General features: G+C 40.0%; 1 pseudogene across 1 annotated transcript; it reads left to right on the top strand.

Moving 5' to 3' along the window:
• The first annotated feature begins 2,461 nt into the window (after positions 1–2,461).
• LOC104592643 (2-methylpropanoate--CoA ligase CCL4 pseudogene) lies at positions 2,462–4,852 on the top strand (annotated as a pseudogene). The gene has a single exon (XR_016083843.1). The product of XR_016083843.1 is annotated as a 2-methylpropanoate--CoA ligase CCL4 pseudogene (transcript).
• Positions 4,853–7,172: the final 2,320 nt, after the last annotated feature.

Genomic DNA, 7,172 nt, shown 5'->3' with positions numbered 1-7,172 from the left:
TTCTTTTTATTTTCAAATTATTTTTAAAAATATTTATTCTTATATTAACCTATTTGACCCCAAATGGTAAATTGCTTACTCACCACTATTGGTAGGAAAGAAAATGGTTTTATTTTCAAATTATTTTTAAAAAGATTTATTCTTATATTTTTATATTAATATTATGGATTTAATTAGTATAATTTAATGATGAGAAAAATATATCTTAAATATAAGATTTAATAAGAGAATATACCTTAGATATGAGATTTAATAAGAGAGAATAGGAAAATAGTTTTATTTCCAATTGGTTTGAAAAATTACATTCCATTCCATCATTAATAAAAATATTTCTTATTTATCATCAATGTTTTCAACCCGCCATTGACCTAACCGATTGAATCGTTTGAACCGTCACTCGGCCTTGATTTCGGGTCTGATTCTATTGAGGCTCACCCTTTCAGTAAAAAATCATTGACTTGGTCAAAAAGCGTCTAACCCGGGTAGTTCAACCATTCACCCCTTTGACCTGGTCACTAGGTTGCAGGTTGCGCATTTAATTATGTGCAAATTTTTGGAGGCCATAACTTTGCACTCTGATGTCCGATTGATGTAATCTTTTTTATCTTAGGTAACTTTTCAAGATCTATATGCCCCAAGGGCTTTAGGCGTCTTGCATTGCTATTTTCATAAAAAAATAAATCCCTTTTTGGCCCTAAATTGTAATTTTTAATATTTTTATATATAAAAGTGGTTTGACCCGTTTGACCTTGACGGTTGAACCGATGACCTGTGACTTGAAGGCAAAAGCAAGTCGGCCTTTGGATCGGTTTTTAAAACATTGTTTATCATACTTATTATTGTTTACCATGTCAAATATATGATGCTAAAAATGTTTCGGATTTTTTAATTTCTATATATAGTTTTTGCATTTTATATATTTTTGAATTTTACTATTTAATTGTGGCGACATTGATTGGCCCATTTGACCTAAAATGGTTTAATTTCCTACCACCACCTAGATGAAAACACTATTTTTTCCAGGTAGATATTAAAATTTAAGTTTTATGTTATTGGAATTATTAATTTATTATGTATGGATTTAATTATAGAATTTAATGATGAGAAGAAACAAAAGTGCCTTATATATATGATTCAATGAAGGTGAATGCAAATTAATAGCTTAAACGTTGGATTTAATGAGAGAGAACTGAATGCATTGAATATCTTAAAATTACCTCATTTCAACTTATTTAATAGCAATATTAGATTACCCCATTTGCCCTCATTTTTTATCAACAAATTTAAATATAGAGGGGTAAATTTTGTCCTAAAAATTCCATGAATATTCTTGAACCTATTGATACTTCTTAAAGTAGTATAGATTTTATTAATAATATATAATCTTTTCATCATTTTGAAATTAATTCATTAATACTATTTGATGTCCTATTACCCTCTGAATTCGGTTTGAATCCAATGTACATGTGACAACTAAGATTCAGTTCAAATTCAAAAATAAATTAATCAAATTTGGATTTACTTATCTCCAATCCATTCCATTTGCAACCCAAATCACCAATGCCCTTATTGTTAGACAATAAAAACCTGTTTACTGAATTCCCCTACCAGCTTAAGCATTTTAGGTTGTGTGATTCTCCTTAGATATAGTATAAAAAAGTCTATTTAATCACCTGATCTAGTGTTTAATCATTGTTACACCTACAATAATTAATTAAGTTTTAACACAAAACTTGTGTGTTCATGTGCTTATTTACATTTCAAGCCCAATCAACTGCTATGTGAAGGGACATGTTAGGTAGAAAACAAAAAACCTATTATTTAGAGAATTCACCTAACAAAACAATTTAAGCTTTTAGCTAGGTTGATTGGTTAGTTGAGATTCAGTTGTCTTTATATTTGATATTTGATACATGCATCTCAAGTACTAGTCAAAATGAACACGAAACCGAAAGACACATGCAATAACATGTTTAAACACGTTATCTCACATTCAATTATGACTCCAGACGAGCTGCTACCAACGTTGCAGGTGATTTATTTATAAAAACAAATAAATAAATAAATAAAACAATAAAACTTTGTATGAGATTAACTGATTAGTGTTGCCTGTTGGCTCTTGGCTGTTGCAGCTGCTATACAATACATATACGAGAATCATCACACATTACGTAATCGACCCACCTCACCCTCGGCCTCAACCTCACATGGAGAAGTTGGGTACACGTCACCTGTTACGTCAACCTCACTATGGGCCGAGTTGCGTTTCACAACCCAAAACTTTTCAGTGCCTCCGAATGAACAGAAGCTTAAGCCCACATCCTGGGTCCAAAATGCAATCATTCATCTAAAGTGTGCCAGAACCGGACCCAAAACTTTTCAGTGCCTCCAACAAATGAAGTCCACGACAACCATGGATTGACATAAATGTAATACAACTCACAAGCCCATGAACTATTGTCATAAAAAGGATTAAAAGGTAGCCACTGGTACTGGTAGCAAACTAGCAATTGGTATCGTCTCATGATAATGAAAGCCAAAATTGGGTCTGGGGTCCATCACACCCAGCCCACCACCAGTCCACTACCAATAATACATATTTTAGTCTACCCAAAATTTAATAAATGGCAGTGACCTTGTTCCCCGGACAACGCTGTTCACAAGTTTCTGTTTTTTATTTTTGGATCCATGCATTCAGACATTTTCATTTTACATTATAAATACTCTCAACGTTGGCTGAAACTGAAATCCAACGAGTCAACAATCCAGTGAAAAGTGAGAGAGAGAGAGAGAGAGAGAGAGAGAAAAGGAGAGTGATGGATCTACTGAAGCCAAGCGCTGCTAATTCCTCTCCGCTAACCCCGCTAGGCTTTCTCGAAAGAACAGCTACCGTCTACGGCGACTGCGTTTCTGTTGTCTACAACGACCTCTCCTACACCTGGTCTCAGACCCATCGCCGGTGCCTGCAACTCGCTTCATCCCTCACGTCTCTCGGCATCAAGAGAGGCGACGTGGTCTCTGTCGTGGCCCCCAATGTCCCAGCCATGTACGAGCTCCACTTCGCCGTCCCCATGGCCGGCGCCATCCTCAACACCATCAATACCCGCCTGGATGCTCGGACCATCTCCATCCTCCTCCGTCACGCCGAGTCCAAGCTCGTCTTCGTCGACGTCCTCTGTCGCTCCCTTGTCCTCGATGCCATCTCCTTGCTCCCACCCGCCACTCAAAGCCCTCTTCTCTTCTTCATCACAGAGGAAGCAAACGAAATGGTAGCCGTTGACGACGACCGGACTTACGAAGGCCTGATCAAGAAGGGTGACCCCAGCTTCAAATGGGTCCGGCCGGAGAACGAGTGGGCCCCGATGATATTAAACTATACCTCTGGTACCACCTCGGCTCCCAAGGGGGTCGTCCACTGCCACCGGGGAATTTTCATCGTCACCCTTAATTCTTTGATCGACTGGTCTGTGCCGAAACACCCCATCTACTTGTGGACCCTACCAATGTTCCACGCCAATGGCTGGACCTTCCCTTGGGGCATGGCAGCTGTGGGTGGGACCAACATCTGTCTCCGTAAGTTCGATGCTGCGGCAATCTACCGTGCGATTCACAAGCATGGGGTGACCCACATGTGTGGTGCACCGGTTGTGCTCAACATGTTAGCCAACGCACCTAACGTCCAGCCACTCCCACGACCCGTCCATTTTCTAACGGCTGGAGCGCCGCCCCCTTCCGCCGTTCTGCTCAGGACAGAGTCGCTGGGCTTTATAGTGAGTCACGGCTTCGGGATGACCGAGACAGGTGGAATCGTTATTTCATGCGCTTGGAAATCCGAGTGGAATCGGTTCCCGGCAACTGAGAGGGCGAGGTTAAAGGCGAGACAAGGGGTGAGGACTATTGGGATGACCGCGATAGACGTAATAGATCCCAAGTCGGGAGAGAGTGTGAGACGAGACGGGTCGTCCATCGGTGAGATCGTTTTGCGTGGTGGGTGTCTTATGTTGGGTTATTTGAAGGAGCCAGCCGCGACGTCCGTCGCCCTAAGTGACAAAGGCTGGTTCTTCACCGGCGACGTGGGTGTGATGTACCCAGATGGGTACGTGCAGATCAAAGACCGATCGAAGGACGTGATCATAAGCGGCGGTGAGAACTTGAGTAGCGTGGAGGTGGAATCGGTTCTGTACACGAACCCAGCTGTGAACGAAGCGGCAGTGGTGGCTCGGCCGGACGAGTTCTGGGGTGAGACTCCTTGCGCTTTCGTGAGTTTGAAGAAGTCGTCGACACAGAAGCCGTCGGAGAAGGAAATTGTGGAGTACTGTCGGGCTCGGTTGCCGCACTACATGGCTCCTAAAATTGTCGTGATCATGGACGAGCTTCCCAAGACTTCGACGGGGAAGATTCAGAAGTTTGTTCTTAGGGACATGGCGAAGGGATTGAACTCGTCCCAGCAATTGAGCCGGATATAAGCTTATTCTGAATGAGCTCGAATCCAGTGAACGGGGAGCGTGCACGTCGCCCCTTTCAAATCTAACAATTCTGTTAATTAAATTCGATTCACGCTCCCGTTATTCAACGTTGGGAAGAGACAAAATCACCAATAAAAAGCCTTTTTTTTTTTTTTGCTAAATTATAAAGAACACAGACCCTCCTACTTTGTTTTGCGACAAAGTCCCCTCATTTGAAATTTGCCGTTCCCTGACCTTTTCTTTTGTCGTGACGTTGTTGGCGAGTGGAGAAGTTATCGGGTAACCTGTAAGTGGGGTTGATTGATTTGTGCGGTAATCAGAACTAACTTGTAAATTTTTGAAGCATGATTATAGTTTTCATATCCATTCAAGAAGGTTACTTAAAATCGATTGATCACGATGTTTTTTTACCAGTCACAAGTTAGAAAATGGAGAACTCAACTACGCAATTCAAAGAAAACAGAGAACGGTAAAGGTAGAAGAAAAAGGGGAAATTTATTGTAGAATTGTAGATATAGTGGGGACTGAAAAATAAAAAAAAAGATATGGAGAAGAAAAAAAAAAAAAAAAAACAATGACAGAAGATACCAGCTGTCGGAAGGGATTAAAATCTCCACTTGCTTACACAGTACAAGCCTACAAATACCAGTTCGAGTCCAGGGTTGCCTATAAATACCACTTCTTAGACGAGGTTTTTTCATCCAGCATTTCTCTGCAGAACTCTCATTCTTCCATACACAGGAGCTTCCTCTCCTTACATACAGCAGATTTTCTTTGCCAAACGCCAATTATTATGGCTATAGAGATTGAGCAGCCATCTGTTGATGGACTATCAAGCATTGCAGTTTCCCATGATTGTGGCATCGTCGGTGACGGTTATAGAGACGAGATTGAAGATGGAGAAGAGAAGATAGGGAAGATGAGAAATGGGTTGCCTCGGTCCTTTTATTTTGCAGAGTTGGGAGAGAGAAAGAATGAGAAAGGATGGTGAGTGAGGGGAAAAGAAGAGAAGAAAGGGAAAGCAATAGGCTAAATAGGTTATAAGAGGAAAATGGCAAAAGAAAAGAAAATAGAAATAGTTTAGTGAGGTATTAGTAATTTAACTATTTCGTCATCTAACTTAATGGTCAAGGGGGTCTTTGTCTCAAGGTCATAGTACAGAAGGGTTTTTGTGGCAAAACAAAGTATAAGAGGTCTTTGTCACAAAACCCATAGTACAGGAGGTTTTTATCGCAAAACAAAGCAGAAGAGGTCTTTATCACAAAACCCATAGTACAGGGGGAGCCTTTGTAATTTACCCTTTTTTTTTTCTCTCATTTGTTGGGTGCACCGGACGAATGCACCCCCCCAATGAAAGACGACCACGTCGTCTTCAGGGCGAAATCAAGCTAACGTTAATAGGCGTTTGAACAATAGTTAAATGAATCTGGTTGAACCAGATAGAAAAAGACAAAAGAAACTTAAAATCATTGATTCTTTTGAATTATTTAGGATTGGGATGTGAGAATTCGTTCTTACTCCTCCCATTTTCTCCTCGGAGCCCTAACACAGAAAGCAATCCATCAGCGGTTTCACTGCATAACCGACGTCTGTGAACAGGGGAATCCACCGACAGCAAGAAATCAACCGGCAATAAGCATACTTGTCTTCTTTATATTCTTCTTCGAATCTTCTCCTGAGGAATTCTTTTTCTTCTTCTTCTCCTCCTCCTCCCCTGCAAACTTAATTTTTTTTTTTTGCTTTTTAATACTTCTGAATTTGGCATTACCCCTAAACTCCTTCCTCTTTAAACCAAACATCCACATCCCCAAATCGATGCGATGCTACCCTGATCGAAGGCAACCTATCGAAACCCCACAAACAGAACTGGATCCAGTTCTCTGTTGCTTTGGTGCTCTTTGTCTAATGCAGAAGAATTGAATTCCTTGTCCATTTAATGCAGTTTTATGAAATTTACTACACTGCTTTGAGAGCTAAAAACCTGGAATTTAGACTACAAAAATGAAATTGTAAAAGCAATTCTCTTACTAGAATTCCAATACTGAATGCTATTTGAGTTCATCTCACTGTAAAAATTTCAAAATGATTTTTATATTCTTAATGCATGGTTGTTCATCGTACTTGAGTTATGCTTGCACAAGTTTTTTATGAAACTAATACAACATTTTACCTTAACCTTAGAATTACAAAAAAAGATCTGCTATCCTTGAGGAGTTCAAGGAAGAACTTCAACACCACCTCAAACCAAGCTTTATTACTTTATGATACAAATTTGTTGCAAGTAAAAACATAAAACTTTAATTTTTTTTACTCTTAAATTTATAGCTGGTTACAAAGTCTAGAACTTGCAGAAAAATGCCCATCTTGATTTGGTGAAACAAACCAGGCATAGAGAGTTAACTGTTCTTCTATCAAGGTACTGATGATTTGGGGATGTGGTTGTTCGTTTCAGAGAAAAAGGGGTTCAGATACCGCCAATTTTAGAAGCATTCACTAACAACAAAAAAATAATAGTATAAAGAAGTGATATCGGCATTAATCGAAAACCCCTCGCAATTTCTTGCATTGAGGAACACCAGAGTTTTGAATCCATCATCGTACAATCCGTTGACGGAGACAATATGCGCTATCCGGTGGCAAACAAAGCTGTAGTCCTTGATGTTGTCCGCGTGGCTTTCACGTTCACGGACGTCCTGCCGATGGATG

The sequence above is a fragment of the Nelumbo nucifera genome, chromosome 3 (assembly GCF_055504915.1).
Source record: "Nelumbo nucifera cultivar China Antique chromosome 3, China Antique-T2T, whole genome shotgun sequence".
Taxonomy (NCBI): domain Eukaryota; kingdom Viridiplantae; phylum Streptophyta; class Magnoliopsida; order Proteales; family Nelumbonaceae; genus Nelumbo; species Nelumbo nucifera.
Note: the sequence above shows the minus strand (reverse complement) of the source record. Positions and strands in the feature narration are given on the sequence as shown.